This window comes from Antechinus flavipes, chromosome 1, assembly GCF_016432865.1.
Source record: "Antechinus flavipes isolate AdamAnt ecotype Samford, QLD, Australia chromosome 1, AdamAnt_v2, whole genome shotgun sequence".
Lineage (NCBI taxonomy): Eukaryota > Metazoa > Chordata > Mammalia > Dasyuromorphia > Dasyuridae > Antechinus > Antechinus flavipes.
This window is the reverse complement of record NC_067398.1, coordinates 430,826,047-430,841,324: the sequence shown is the minus strand read 5'-3', so window position 1 is coordinate 430,841,324 and position 15,278 is coordinate 430,826,047. Positions and strand designations below refer to the sequence as shown.

General features: G+C 35.5%; 1 long non-coding RNA gene across 1 annotated transcript; it reads right to left on the bottom strand.

Moving 5' to 3' along the window:
• Positions 1-56: 56 nt before the first annotated feature.
• On the bottom strand, positions 57-5,632 carry LOC127543699 (uncharacterized). Its single transcript, XR_007949280.1, has 3 exons — positions 5,529-5,632; positions 1,733-1,838; positions 57-195 (listed from the first exon to the last, which is right to left on the bottom strand). It is a non-coding gene; the product is annotated as an uncharacterized LOC127543699 (long non-coding RNA).
• Between the last annotated feature and the right edge of the window lie 9,646 nt (positions 5,633-15,278).

Genomic DNA, 15,278 nt, shown 5'->3' with positions numbered 1-15,278 from the left:
TGCTATTGTCCCAGTTGCCCATGGAATCCCAAGACATGGCAAAATTGCCCCTTACTTTGCTGATTTTGAATATCTGTTGTCCTGCATTTGTAAAATTGCATCTGCCATTTTCCTTTGAAATAGATTTGGCATTCACCACTATCTGAGAAGTCAGTGAATCAATAGCATCATTAACTAGCAGTTCCACAATCTTACCTGTAATAAAACATTAGAGAATTTAGCACAGATATAGTCATAATCACATTTAAAATTAATGAGATAGCATATACACAACATTTTACAAAACTTTATTAAACCTAGTTAGCCTCATGCTTTTGCTCTTTCTCCCCCTCATCATCATTATTCTAACATTGATTATATCCTCTATCAGGATATATACTATACAGGGTTAAAACTTTTACAATTTATTCAAGTATATTTACTCACCTTCACATAGCACTGCCTAGCAGTGATAAAGTCTGTAACTATCTGTCCACTAAATGTTATCAAGGAAAAACTATATACTGAAGTCTTTTCTGTATTTTGATATAATAAAATACCTCTGAATACTACAGTTAGTTTAAAAGAAAGAATCATTTTCAATATATAGCATCCCTCCTTTCACTAAATATATGAAAGAAAAATTCTCTTCATACCTTCAATATGTATTAACATGTTGATTCAGAAAAATCCTATGAGATTTTTGATATGTTATGATAATCCTCTATGCACAAATAGAGAAGATAGGGGTTTGAAAAGTGAGTAGACTCATTCAAGTTCACAGAGCAAATATGTGGAGTTTTCTGACTCCAGAACTTTGCATTATAGTTGTTTTTCTTTTCCATATTTTTATTTATTTAACTAAATAATTCAGTTACCTACAAATATGATTTTATATTTATTTCTTAAAATTTTGAATTTAACTCCATAATAAAAAAATCTCTAGAGCCAGATGGGTTTACATGTGAATTCTACCAAGTATTTAAAGAACAATTAATTCCAAAACTATACTATCTATTTAGAAAAATAGGCAAAGAAGTCCTGCCAAATTCTTCTTATGACACAAATATCATACTGATCTTATCAATTACAAAATAAATAGAAACCATATGATTATCTAAATAGATGCAGAAATAGCTTTTGAAAAAATACAGTACTCATTCTTTTTAAAAATACTAGAGGACAATGGAATAATGGAGTTTTTCTTAAAATGATAAGGAGCATCTATCAAACACCATCAGAAGCTTACATGTAATGGGGAGAAAGAAGCATTCCTAATTAGATCAAGGGTGAAGAAAGGATGCCCATTATTACCACTGTTGTTCAATACTGTACTAGAAATGTTAGTATTAGTAGTAAGAGAAGAAAAAGAAATAGGAATTAGAGTAATCATTGAAGAAATAAAAGTGTCATTCTTTGCAAATGATATGAAGTTATACTTAGAGAGTCTCAGAGAATTAACTAAAAAATAAAACTTGAAAAAATTAACAACTTTAGCCAAGTTGCAGGACATAAAATAAGTCCAGATAAATAATCAGCATTTCTATGTTAGCAAAAAAGCTCCACAGCAAGAAATAGAAAGAGAAATTCCATGACAATATAAAATATTTGGAAATCTACATGCCAAGACAAAGCTAGGAAATATAAACACAATTACAAAATACTTTTTACATAGATAAAGTCAGATATAAACAACTGAGAAAATATTGATTTCTCTTCCCTGCCTCCAGGCAATTGGGGTTAAGTGACTTACTCAGGGTCACACAGCTAGGACACAGTAAGTTTCTGAGGCCAGATTTGAACTTAGGTCCTCCCAACTTCAGGACGGGTGCTTTATCCTCTGCACCACCTAGCTGCCCCTAAAAAATATTGATTTATCATGATTAGGACAAGCTAATATAATAAAAATGACAATTCTGCCTAAATTAGTCTACTGATTCAGTCCCATAGCAATTAAAGTACCAAAAAATTTTTTATAGAACTAGAAAAAATAATAACAATTCATTTGGAAAAAGAAAAGGTCAAGATGAATGAAAATTTCTATGACACAAATATGGTATATTCATAGCTAAGCTAGAGAGAGTTCAAATAGAGAAAACAAATTATAGACCAATCTCTCTAATGAATATTCATACCAAAATTTTAAATAAAATATTAACAAAAAAATGACAATAAGTTATCACCAGGATAATACACGATGACCAAGTGGGATTTATGTCAGGAATTCAGGGCTGGTTCAATACCAGGATATAACTATCGGAATAACTGATTTTATCAATAACAAAAAAATAGAAACCATATAAAATGAAAAAAAAAAAAGCAGAGGATAGTGACCTAGCAGTATGAGATCTATAATTGTATTATAAAGAGGCAATAATGAAAACCATTGCTATTACATAAGCAATAGAGTTGTGGATCAATAAAATAGGTTAGAATACATAAGGCACAATAATTAATGACCATAGTCATCTCCTGTTTGATAAACCCAAAGACTCTAGCTTCTGGGATAAGAACTCAGTATTTGACAAAAATTGATCAGAACATTGAAAGATAGTATGGAACTAGGTTGAAATGCATACAAGATTTAGACATAGAGAGTAATATTATAAGCAAATTATGAGAACAAGGTATAGTTTCCCTGTCCTGGGTCTGTATCCAAAAGAGACAATTTAAAAAAAGAAAAGGAAACACATGTGCAAAAATGTTTGCATCAGCAAAAATGTTTTCATCAACCATTTTTAAAGTGTCAAGGAATCAGAAATTCAATGGATGCCCATTAGTTGGGTAATGGCTGAGTAAATTATGTTATATAAATGTAATAGAATATTATTGTTCTATTAGAAATGATGAGCAGGCTGATTTCAGAAAAGCCTGGAAAGACTTGCATGAACTGGTGCTAAATGAAGTGAGCAGAATCAAGAGAACATTGTGCATAGCAACAACACAATTATGTAATGATCAACTGTGATGGACTTGACCCTTTTCATCAATGAGATGATTCAAGACAATTCCAATAGACTTTTGATGGAGAGAGCTATTTGAACTCAGAAAGAGAACTAAGGAGACTGAATATGGATCAAAAGATAGCCTTTTCACATTTTTGTTGTTGTTACTTGGATTGTTTCTTTTGATTTTTTTCTTGTGCTTTTTCCCTTTTGATTTTTCTTGTACAGTATGACAAATTTGGAAATATGTTTAGATGAATTGCACATTTAACCTATATTGAATTGCTTGCTGTCTAGGAGAGGTGAGAAGAGAGAAGGGAGGAAGAAAAATTTGGAACACAAAGTTTTGCAAGGGTGAATCTTGAAAACCATCTTTGCATGTATTTGGAAAAATAAAAAGCTATTAAAATGTTTGTAGAGGCTCTTTATATGCTGGCAAAGACTAGGAAAATGAGGGGATGTCCATAAAATGGGGAATGGCTGAAAAAGTCATGGCATATTAAAGTAATGGAATATTATTATTATATAAAAAAATGATGAACAGACTGATTTCAGAAAAGCCTGAAAAGACTTAAAAGAATTGATACTTTGTGAAGTGAGTAGAATTAGTAAAACATTGTACACAACAACAGCAAGATTGGGTGATGATTAACTTTTCTCAACAATTCTGAGATCCAAGACAATTCCAATGAACATTGGAATGAAAATGCCTTCTGCATCTAGAGAACAAATTCTGAAGATTGAATACAGATTTAAGCAAATGGGTTTCACCTTTTCTTGCTTGTAGTTCCCCCTTCATTCTGATTTTTCTCTTCAAAAACATGATTCATATTGAAATATGTAAAAAAAATGAATTTACATCTATAACCTAACAAAATTAAATTAAAAAAATTTTGAGTTTCTTATTCTTTGCTTCCCTCCTCTTCTATCTGTCATCTCCTTGAAAAGATAAGCAACTTGATATTTGTTATCATGTGAAATCATGTAGAACATATTTCCATATTAACCATGTTAATGACAAAAAAATAAGAAAAATAAAACAATTTTTTAAAGGTTGCTCCATTCTGAATTCCTAGATAGTGTTTTTCATCCTGGTCCTTTGGAATTATCTTGGATCATTGTTTTGATCAGAGTACTTAGGTCTTTCATAGCTAATCATTGTTGCAATATTGCTGTTACTGTGTACTGTGTTCTCCTGCTTCTGATCATTTTGCTTTATAAGAGTTCATATCAGTTTTTCCAGATTTTTCTGAAGTCATAGCACAAGAGAATTCCATCATGATTATATAACACAACTTGTTCAGTCATTCTCCAACTAATGGGAAATCCCTAAATTTCCAAATCTTTGTTACAATCAAAAAAGCTGTTATGAATATTTTTGTACAAACAAGTCTTTACCCACTTTCTTTCACTTCCTTGCAATCCAGACCTAGAGGTGATATTTCTGAGTCAAAGGGAATGTATAATTTTATAGTTCTTTGGGTGTAGTTCCAAAGTATTTCCCAGAATGGTTGGATCAGTTTATAAATCTACTAAAAATGGACTAGTATTTCCATTTTTTTCACATTTCCTCAAATGTTCATTTTCATTTTCTATCATGTTAGCCAATCTGACCCATGTAGGATGGTATCCCTGAGTGAACTGATTTACATTTCTCTAATTAGTAGTGATATAGATCATTTTCTAAAGGTGACTCTTAATGGCTTTGATTTTTTCTCCTGAAATTTTCTTGTGCATAATCTTGGAATATTTATCAACTGGCTCCCATTTTTATAAATTTGGCTCAGTCATCTATCTATTTGAGACCTTTATCTGAGAAACTTGATGTAAGAAAATTTCCCCCAATACTCTGCTGTGATTCTAATTTTAGCTGCATTACAGTTATTGGTTTGGAGGTTGGGATTTTAAAATTTTTTTTGTTTTTGTTTTGTTCAAAAGCTTTTTAATTTCATAGAATCAAAATCATCCATTTTACTTGCCATGTATTTTTTATTTTTTCTTGGGTTATTGACTTTTCCCTTATACACAGATGTGACAGGTACATTTTTCCATGCCCCTCTAATTTGCCTATATTACCCTTGGGATCCATTCTGACTTTATTTTGATATGTGCTATAAGTAAGATATAATTGTATCCCTAGTTACTTTCAAACTATTTTCCAATTTTCATAGCAAAATGTTGTCAAATGGTGAGCCCTTTGCCCCAAAAACTTTAATCTTTGGGTTTTTCAAACAAAGTTACTATGGTCATTTTCTAGTGTCTATTTTTGTGTTCCTAATCTATTCTACTGATTCATCACTCCATTTTTTACATGGTGCCAGATTGTTTTCATGATCACTGCTTTAAAATATAGCTTGGAATCATGTACTTCTAGGTTTCCATCCTTCACCTTTTTTTTTTTTTCATTTATTCTTTGGTCTTTTGCATTATACTAAAGACATTGAAAATCAAGGAAAAGACAGAAACAATTTAACAACATTTAATGGATAGATTTTTGCTTACTTTGTGCTTATAAATCACTTCTTTTTTATATTTTGCAAGAGTTATTATAATCATTCATCACCATCTCTGAAACAGTTAGGAAAAAATCCCATGATTTCTTACCTTTAGTCCTTTCTTCTATCCACTTATTTATATTTTTCTTCTTCCTCTGATATATTAGCAAACTCAATTTCTTCTATATTTGAATGGTAGAATTTCTGATAGGATTCCTTAAAAGACTAAACAGTAGATAAACAATGTGTCATAAGTCCAAAATGAAATTAAATCAATCAACTGCTAGGAAATTTTGGACCCCTTCTTTTTAACAGTCACAAACATGTTACAGATCACTATAACATGATCCTAATTTTTTGTGTTTGACTTGGATGAACTTTTAGATCTTTAACTAAATGAAGCTAATGACTTAAAATTTACTTATCAAGGCTTGTTAAATCCCTTTAAGTCTTATGAGCACAAAAATTTCACTTACAAATCAACAATTATGGTTGGGAAGTCCAAAGGAAGACTAATAATGTGGCAATATTCTCTAATAAATTAATCAATTATTACTTAAAAGTCAACTTTCTGAAAGAGATAATGAATCTGGTATTCATTTTCTATAAGATCACAGATTTAGAATTAGGAAAGTTTAGAAGACAGCTAGTCTACCTCTTCAATTTATATAGAAGAGAAACTGAGGCGCAGTGAGATGACTTGTCCAAATAAATAGCAGAGATGGTATTTGAATTCTAATAGTGCTGTGTCCACTATATCATACCATTAATCCTTAAACATTATGGAAAATAACACTGTGTTCCCAGGACTGGCTAACTTTTTCAAATAGTTCAAACTGAATCTTTAATAGCATGACAACAGATGAGATATTACTGTTTTCTTTCTTTGATTTGAAAATTTCATTGATTTCCTTAAGTTGATATAGGGAGAAATAGTAGAGAAGACTTACTGCAATAAAATCATAAGTCTTTTCTCTAAAGATCTGATTGGCAATTCTGAGCAGGAATTGACCGCAAGATTTATTAGCTTCTTCAAGAAAAGACTGGAAACTTTGGTGGATATCTGTACTTTTATTTAAAGAAAGAATCTATTTAGAAAAAAAAAAAAGTATAACTTCAATACTGTTTTCCTTTCTTTTAAAATAAAAATGAAATCCTCAAAGGAAACTCAACTGAAAGTTCCAAACAGACTGAAGGCATTTAAAAATAAGGTCACTCACCTATTATATAAGTTCCATTAGGCCCCTATTGATTTTACAGATTTCTTCTGTTCAGCATTTAAAGCCCTTTACAACCTAATTGCAACCTACCTTTCTAGACTTTATACATTATACATTACTGTACTTCCTATCTATCCCTTCCTCATCCTCTCCCCAACTCCCTGAAAGTGACCTTGTTATTCCCTATAGCAAGGTAAGAAGGTAAAATTATGCTGCATTAGTAACCTCAGAGACATTTCTACCCTGACTCCCTACTGTTCATATCACAGAGGCTATACAGATCATCCACATATTGGGTTCCATTTCCCCTTACTCTCTATGGCTTCACTATTGGCAATGCTTAGCTCCTCTGAGGTATGGCTTTGGAGAAGTGTAAAAAGTTTCATGAAGTTTTATTTGTTTGTTTTTAATTGCGCTTTTTGTTTGTTTTCTCACGGTTCCCAGCATCTGTTGTATTTGTGCAGGAGTATTTCCCTTGGTCCCATAGCCAGGGCACAGTAGAGCTCAGAGGAGAATAAAACATGTTCTTTGAGCCATCTTTTTCAATAATTTGAAAAAAAAAAGCATTGAAGGTAAAGGTATTGTTTGCTTCAGACAGAGCAGTCATCATGGCACACCTAAATGAAAAGACAACAGTACATGAAAATGAGGCATTTCTGTGTATATCCAGCTATTCCATTTTGAATCTACATCATCTTCAATGATGCATCTTTATTAACAATAGTTAAGTGCATTTACACAGTCCTTTAATGTTTATAAAGCACTTGACATAATAATTCATTTTACTTTAAACTGAAACCAACAAGGTCAGTGTTATTATTTTGCTCATTTTGCAGATGAGGAAACTGAAAAAAATAGAGGTGAATTAAGTTGCTCTGAGTCATACAACTAGTAAGGGTCTAAGATATAATTTAACTCAGATCTTCCTGACTCCAAATGCAGTATTTCATGTACTGTACTAACTGCTTCCATAAATGAACAAAATAATAACAATAAAAAATATAACACTGGAGAAAATCAAATAACCTCAGCTTTGCTCATATTTAGTAAGTGCTTTGATATTTACAAGAGACTTTGGTATCAATTTCTTACTCCCCAAATTACTAATTAATAATGTATCTCCTGGTCTACTAAACAGTCTAAATGCTTCTTTGTTTCTGTGCATATGTTCCTGAAGATTAGACCGGCTACCTACAATGCCCTTCATGGTACTTATATATAGCCTAACTTTCTCTGGAAGCTTATTTCAAATGTCATCTCTACTTCAAAGCTTCCCCAATGATTTTAGTTATCAATGGTCTCTACATGAATGCCTATAAAAATTACTTGGACAAATAGTTGCAGCAATTACCTGCATCAGTCACCTGGCATTTATCCCACAATCCTTTGCCTAATCCTTATTTATGTGAGTAAAACTTGCCTAAGATTTCTTTTTGAAGGGCAAAAGCTATATTTTTTGCCCAAAGAGAGGCAACAGGATCATTTGTTTGGGAGTAAAGACCAAAAATACTGTTGAAATTGGGCAGATATTTTAACTTGGGTCAGCAAATTATTAAGGAAGAGTCCTTCTTCTCTTCAGAAGAAAAGTAATTACCTTCTATAGCATCTGTCACCACAAAGCCAAGATTTCCAATTAAAGAATCACAGAAGATAAGAGACTGAAGAGATTTCAAAAGCTCTCCTGGAATATACATATCTAAAAATTAGATGTCTCACAAGATGGAATTTACCTCTTAAGGCAACACATGCCAATTTTAGATAGTTGCAGTTGTTGGGATGCTTTTACTATTAAGTCTAAACCTAATTCTCTGAAATCTCCTCTTTTTGCTCTGAGTTCTGCTCCCTGGGGTCAAGCAGAGTAAGTCTAATCATTCTCCCATACCAATCTTTCAAACACTTGAAGATAGCTTTCCTGTGCCTACTAACTTCTCCCTTCCAAGCTAAATATCCCCAGTTGCTTTTTGCAGAGTACCTTCTTCCTTTCTTTTTCTACCCATTTCACTCTCCCCTGGACATGCATACATGGTCCATGTAACCAATTTATAGAAGAAAAATGGGAAAAATTGGATCATTAACTAGAAAAGTTAGCATCAAAACCAAGATGCAAATAGGCTAGTAGAAATCAAGAGTTAGATAATCAATAAATATTGATAGAAGTGCCTATTGTAGATTAGAAATGAATGAGAGGGAGGGTACTTGGTTTAGGGGTGTGATGAACTCCTATAGTCAGGTAGAAAATTCTGAATTGTTTCATTTGGGCCCTTCTTAAATATAGGATCTGGGAGAATCCTATGTCCACCTGACATTATCCTAATACATCCACTTTTTCTAACAATAAATAAAGGAATGGAAGAAACACTTATAAAGCATCTACTATGTGCCAACCACTGTGTAAGTGCTTTACAAATATTTTCTCATTTGATCCACACAACCAACTTGAACACTATGAGCTATTATCCTCATTTTACTGTTGAGGCAAATGAAGTAAAATCATTTTGCTGATAATTGGATTCAAGTCTTTCTGATTTTCTGGCCTAACACTCTATCCCCTCCCCAGTCCAGTAAGTCCCTCCCTTGGAAGAACAATAAGCACTTCTGCAAAATCAACAGTAATACCTGATCCCCACAACATTCCACACCCATGATGAGAATTTTTCTTAAGAAAAGAGGCAAGTACATTTCACAATTTCTTCCCAGGTGCCAAACCTGATTACCATAACCACAAGCCTTCAGTCACTTTTTTTAAAAAATTTCAATTCACTTCTAGCATTTACAGCTTCTACTTGGGATCCAGCACATTTGGGCTGGATCCTTCGAGATGATGTGGATGAGGGGAACCCAGAAACTCTCTCACACTCTCTCTGACTTTGGGGAAAAGCTTGGGAAACTCCCTCAGAGAAGCTCTCACCTGAGAGACCCTCCCCAGCGAATCAAGATAAAATGGTTTCATTCTGTTATCTGGGTGGGACTAGTTGAGTCCAGGACCATCCCTACTTAGCCAGGGCTGGTTCTATAAAAATCTATTGAGTTGGAGAGTAGTCCTGATTCTCTAGTCTGATTTAAACTCAAACTGCTCCCAGCCCCCACCAAGAACTACCCATCTAACAAGCTTCCTTCAGCCCAACTCCTTGCAGAGGACCTAAAAGCAGGAATTATGCCAAGGGACCTCTTTCTTTCTCCTTGGCTTAGATGCAACCCTTTGCCTGCTGAAAAGACATTTTCTTTTCAGTGTTACTCCCTCTTTCTCTCTCTCACCTATTTCCCTAACAGGATCCTATTTACCTCTCTGACAGGATCTCTCTGCTAGATCTTTACTTCTCTACCGGGACCTACCACTAAGGAAGTCAGCCTGCAGAAGTGGCTTCTCAGTTCTAATTATAAACATGTTTTGCCAGTTTAACTTTTCGGGTTGGTAAATTCATTTACAAAGGAACTGTGCTGATCACAAGGGGGTTTCCACAACTCCCTGCCTTGCACCAAACCTCATCATTTTTGGCTCCCTGACCGAGAATGGAGGGGAGTGGAACCTCACCAATGTCACAAAGAGCTCTGTCAGAATTCGATCTTAAAATTGTATAAATATTTCCAGATAAAACCGATTCTTATCCCCCCATGCAGAAATCCTGTAAAGAGAATACTGCCGTTCACTTTCTCTTTCTACATATTTCTAGGGCAAGTTTCACCTGGAACCCAGAAGCAGGGTTTCTGCCCCTATCAGGGTTTTCAGAAGTCCCCTTTTCCTACCCCCACCATATCACTGACAAGAAGGTAATGATTAGGGTGAATCCCTAGATCTTTTGACAATTCAGCAAGATAGCAAAGAGAAGCAAGATGTAGAGAAAGTCTGAATTTTGCTCCCTAAGTTGCTCCCAAAAAGCAGACAGGGAGGAGCACTAATTACCTAGGCATTTTGATCCTAATTGTGTCTCTTTAAATGCAACATTATGACAGTTCCACACTCTAGAATGAATTCCCTGGTAAATTATTAATTTGACAAACCCACAACTCTATCTTTACCCCAAATTATGACCTCAAAGCCCTAGCTTTTATCTCTTGAACAAAAGAACATAATTGTACCTCCCTAACTTGCTAACTTCCTTTTAGGGTTAACCCTTTAACTGGTATAATCGTAGCTTAATGAGTCGTCTTCCTTGTTATTATCAGGGAACTTGCCTTCCCCCAGTTAATTGCTGAAACCCTTTTGCATATATTCCTTTTAGCAGCTAAATAAAATCCCTGCCTTCTTTTGGAGGTGTATGCCTACAAATTCTTTTGAGACACTTCTCAACACTGATGCGTAACCCAAATATACTTTGTGGGGTCTAAAACCCCTGAATCCCAACATTAGCAGGGTTGAAGGACACCTCCATTCGGTTTTCGCAGTTTCTGGATTCTCGCAAGCTCAGGATCCAGGCACTTTAATGATGCCCGAGCTTCTAGGAATATCACCTGCCCCTCTGCTGCTCCCCAACAGTCCTATGCATAATTCATAAGAATCAGACCAGATTGCCAAGATGTGCCCCAGTGAGGTGGGAGAAGCCAGGATGTGGAGAAAAGTACTATTCCCTATTTCCAACCAAGGACATCGCAAGAAAGCTTTCAGAACCCACTCTCCTCTGCCAGGTTTCCATGCCAGGTTAGGGCTACTAAGTCCTCGCAAACAGAAGCTACAAGCTGCCTCTCGCTTGGCACTCGGGGCGTGCGCTGGTCCACGGAGTTTCTTTCGAGTTTCCAAACCCAAACATAAAGGCAGAGCTCAAAATCACAGGGAGGTTGACTCAAGAAATCCCAAGCAGCAAGACCCTAACCTCAGGGTCAATTAATGAGGCGTACCAGGCAGATCAGGGACCCTCTCACCTTGGGCCCTCTGTGCCCCGCGGGCAATCCTACTCTAACATGCAGCCTCTCCCAATACGCAGCTGCAGGAGGAAGGAATCACTGTGTATTGGTGAGTAGCTCTGTAGTTCTCGCCCACTATTGTAGGCGGTAGGCGAGATGGTTAGTGAAACTGCTGCAGCTTCCTTCCTGCTGTTAAACCATAGGTGGGTCTTGTTTACCCTTAGGGATGATTCCTAGAAGCTTGAGCCACCCCCAGGGTTTGGGAATAAGCATCATTGGACTGGGGGAGAGTCCGATAGAAGCGACTGTTTAAATTACTTCCTGACTTGGGGCATACTGGGAAACTGGAGCCAAAGGCACTAAAGTGGCATTAGGAACCTTTGAAGCTCATCTGCCTCTTCTCTGAAGACTTGGGTTCAAGTCTAACTATGATCCATACTGCCTGTGCGAGGCTAGAAAAGTCAGTTATCATCTCAAGTGTCTAAGGCAACTCTATTAGACCGTAAATTTAAGATTTGGTGTCAATCTTCATTGGAATAGAAATTTTTTTACACAGGTGAAATTACAGCTTCGATCCCAATCCCTTTCTCTAGGCAGCCCATTCACTTCTAAAGTTTCTCCTGGTACTATGTGATTTGGGAAGAATAATTCTGCAGAAAAAGAAGAAAGTAAAGGAGAAATGAAGGGAAAGAAAGGAAAGTGGCCTGAAAACGATGCTAAACGATTTGCCTAAACCTCTAAAACACAAGGAATCTCAAACTGTTATAGTATTATATTACATTACATTATATTATATTACATTACATTATACTTCCAGTCCTTTGTAGTTCTGGGTCCTAGGAGTTCAGATGACAACATACCTTTTCTTTTCCTGTAGTCTATCTGGACCAAGCAAAAAAGTGAAAAGATTAAAAGCTTAAAGCTTTCAAAGATGATATAAGGGAGGGATTCCAGAGGATGGGCAGGAAGGGAGGGAGGGAGGCAGGGAGGGAGAGAGAGACAGAGAGACAGAGAGACAGAGACAGAGAGAGAGAGAGAGAGAGAGAGAGAGAGAGAGAGAAAGACAGAGAGACAGAGAGAGAGAGAGACACAGAGACACAGAGACACAGAGAGACAGAGACAGAGAGACAGAGAGAGACAGACAGAGAGACAGAGAGACAGACAGAGAGACAGAGACACAGAGAGAGACAGACAGAGAGAGACAGAGAGAGAGAGAAGGAGAGGGAGGAAGGAAGGAAAGGAGGGAAAGAGATTTAAATCTTTTATCTTTTCCAGGCTAGAAACACAATGATGAATTATTCCAGGTCCAATCTAAATGCACATGGGCATGAAACTTTAAGTTACTCTATTATTCTGACTTGAACTGATTTGCCCTTCCTTAAGCAACCTCTTGGTGTTTCACTTTTAAAGTTTTACCAAGTTGGTTGTGGATTTAGAGTGGCCACAGAATCAACTATACTACTGCACATTAGGATTGCCAAATATAGTATCAAGGATTCTAGGTGTTTAATATTACATCCCTTTATAATAGGTTTTATATGTTTGTATGTTTGCATACACACATGTAAGAGTGTATGTGTAAATATATAAAGAGACATGTTAAATATATAATGATATTCCATTAGATTATATGTGTATATGTACATACGTATATTTTAGAATATAGTGCAAAAAATTGATGTAAGAGCCCATGAAAGATATGGATAAATTGTTATAATTGATAGCAAAGAGAGAATTTGCACCTGCGAAAAATAAAGTAAAATATTATGGAGGAGATGGCATTTGGTTTTGAAAGTTGTTTAGGATTTGGATCAATTGAGTTACTTAGCATAAACACAGAGGAAAAACATGCTAGAAAGAGGGGACAGAGAAATTAAAAATATAGAGAGGAAATGCCAGTGGCTATTTCAAGGAATAGTAAATAAGGACTTAGGCTCATTGATCTAAAGATTATTAGATTCCAACATTTCTTTGTACACGGGAGGAAAGTGAAGACCAGAGATATTAATCAGTAGCACAAGTGAGTCAACAGCTTAAAGATAAAATGAACAAAATGTTTTCTTATCTGAATTTGACTGCTTAGAATGAAATTGGTAATAGTGAAAATAAATGACATCCACTGAGATTCTTAAACTTTCTAATGAAATCTGGAGAGTGAAAACCAAATTTCTTCCCTCTCGTCTAATGTCCCAAAGTGATGCTTGCTAAAACATAAAGAAATACTTTTAGTGGAATGCAATAAACCAAATGCATCACAGATTTCAAAAGAAATCAGACCAATTCTGGGAAATGATAATGACAGAACTAGGCCCTCTCATTTATTCTAGATTGTATATTTAATTGTTTATTTTTCCATAATAAATACATATGTATTATATTTGGCCTGAGCACATTTGAAGATTGGATTAGATTCTGGGCACCACATTGTAGGAAATACACTGACAGACTAAAGTAAGTTGTGACAAAAATATACAAGATTCTGAAAAGGTCTAAATGGTATTCCCAAATAGGATTTATTAAAGAAACTAAATTAGTTGAATGTTGGTCTGCAAAAGAGAAGATTTAGGTGGATAAGACAATTATCTTCAATGTTTGAATTGGTAGCATACATGAAAGAATTAGACTTCTTTTATTTGGTCATAAAAGGTGAAACTAAAATAGATGATTCAGAGATGTATGGGGGTTATAAGGAAAATCTTCCTAATAATATCTCTGGGTCTACCTAGCTCCAGTTGGTGTTTATAAATAGTTAGTCATTAATTAAGTAATTATTTTTAAACTTAAGAACTTAACAAATATGAAACAAAAAGACATTCCCATATGATGTAACCTGTGTTACTTTTAACTTTTGGGAGGCCCTGAAGCTGTGTCCCCTTTAATCTGTGGGGGAAGGATGATTTGGGGTCTCAAGTTTTCCCCTGGGAAACCTGTTCCCCAGATCTCCTAGGTGTTCTAGATTAAACACCTAGAATCCTTCATACTATATTTGGCAATCCTAATGTGCAGTAGTATAGTTGATTCTGTGGCCACTCTAAATCCACAACCAATTTGGTAAAACTTTAAAAGTGAAACACCAAGAGGTTGCTTAAGGAAGGGCAAATCAGTTCAAGTCAGAACAATAGAGTAACTTAAAGTTTCATGCCCATGTGCATTTAGATTGGACCTGGAATAATTCATCATTGTGTTTCTAGCCTGGAAAAGATAAAAGATTTAAATCTCTTTCCCTCCATTCCTCCCTCCCTCCCTCCCTCCCTCCCTCTCCTTCTCTCTCTCTCACACTTTTCCCAGATAACACCCCTAAGTTAAGTGGTCTCATACAACCGGAGATCTTGACCAGAGACATGATCACCACCCTTTATTGAATTGGAGATTAGTTCCTGGAAGCAGCTGCTCCCAGCTCAGAGCCTGGGAAAACCCTGAAAAAGCCTAAGAAAACTAAATAAAAGATGACTCTGAACCATGAATCTTTGCAAAAGTCCTTACAGGATCATGCCCAAGGCTGAAGATATTTTCTTCTCAGTGTAACCCACCTTTGCTATATTCCTTGCCCACTAAGAGGTCTGTCTTCCTAGCAAGTTGGCTTCTTAGGGTGCCACAAACCTCCTGCCTGTATTCATTGGGATTTGCAAATTCTTTCACAAAGCCTGTTACTGGCCAAGGGGATCCCGTTGCTGTTGGGGGATCTCTTTCTCTCTATTCTTGCACCTCATTATTTATACCTCGTCACATATACAAAGTAGAAGAAACTTTCTCATATTTGCCACATAGTCTATTTAGGCTTCAGTATAACATTTGACAAA